The 1,354-nt window shown below is 39.9% G+C and overlaps 1 pseudogene; it reads right to left on the bottom strand.

The window, feature by feature from the left end:
- Positions 1-1,354, bottom strand: part of LOC102815976 — a 36,541-nt pseudogene that overhangs the window by 33,997 nt on the left and 1,190 nt on the right.

Raw genomic sequence — 1,354 nt, 5'->3', positions numbered from 1 at the left:
GTGGTTCAGGCTTCCACCTATAGTCTTATGTATTGCAGAGGCTCCACAGGAAGCCTCCTTCACTGGGCACGTTGTAGCCCCATTTTAGGTATTCCAGTCAGTTATAGGCAGAAGACGGACTTACAAGCTTTCTATGGTGATGCTTTTCGCTATTCCTTTCTCTCCCCCTACAGTGTCTATGTTATAATATAATTCAAGGAAAAACAAGATTCAAAAGACAGCCAAACATCTTAACATTATTCCCCCCTTTTCCCCATTCCAACCATGTCTCAATCTCTGTATCTCAGAGCCCTGTTGTTTCAAGGTTGTGCATACATCATTCTTTACCTCTGTCCCACTTAGCCCATTCAAACCTGCCTAATTGTTCTCCCATTCCTCTCTCCCTTCTTGTATATTGCCCCCTCCCCAGCACCCAAACTATCCTGTGTCTAGTCCCTGCTCTGTGCTCCATCTTCCCCTCCCTCCCCTCACCCTACCCCCACATCCCAGCAACCAGCAAAGAATCCACCCCCCTTTAGTATGGGTTATTTTTCTTAGTCTTTTACAGTAGTAGTCCTATGCAGTATTTCTCCTTTTGTGACTGACTAATTTCACTCAACATAATGTCCTCAAGGTCCATCCATGTTAGGTGGTAGCTTGCAGCTTCCTTGACCTAACTCAGTTTTATCCAGCTTTGTCTCTCCCAAGCCTCCTTCTCCACAAAGGAAAGATATACATAAGTCGATTCATCACAGTGATGAGCACATCAGTAAATCTAAGTGGTTGTTATTTGTATGGTCACATTCTCTAAATAAAAACAATTGAACAAATATATGCTCTAATAACAGTGGGGAAAAATCCTCGATTTTCAAGAAAGGACAATTTTCTAATAATGACCTTGTCTTTAGAAATTAATCACATTGATAAGTGAGGAGTGAATTCTTGACTATTGTATCCATGGGTGTTGACAGTAGATCCAAGCAAAATTATGTCTTTGATAACTTCATTATCTTTGCTATTTATTGTGTTATTATATATTAGTCCAGTTGTAAGGATTTTTTATTTCTTTACATTGAGGTGCAACCCATATTATAGGCTATAGTCTTTGATTTTCATCAGGAAGCCTATTAATTCCTCTTTGCTTTCAGCAAACATGGTTGTACCATCTGCTTGTCACAGGAGGTTAATGAGCTTTCCGCCAATCCTGATGCCACATTTCTTTTCATATTATCCAGCTTTATTACATTATTTTCTCAGCATACAGCTTGAATAACTATGGTGAAGGAAGACAATTGTGGCACAGTTTCGGATTTTAAACCATTTAGTATCCCTTTGTTCTGTTCAAACGACTGTCTCTTCGTCTATGTACAGCCTC

This window comes from Chrysochloris asiatica, unplaced genomic scaffold, assembly GCF_000296735.1.
Source record: "Chrysochloris asiatica unplaced genomic scaffold, ChrAsi1.0 scaffold00084, whole genome shotgun sequence".
Classification (NCBI taxonomy): Eukaryota; Metazoa; Chordata; class Mammalia; order Afrosoricida; family Chrysochloridae; genus Chrysochloris; species Chrysochloris asiatica.
The sequence above is the reverse complement of the archived record's forward strand: the minus strand, read 5'-3'. Positions and strand labels throughout refer to the sequence as shown.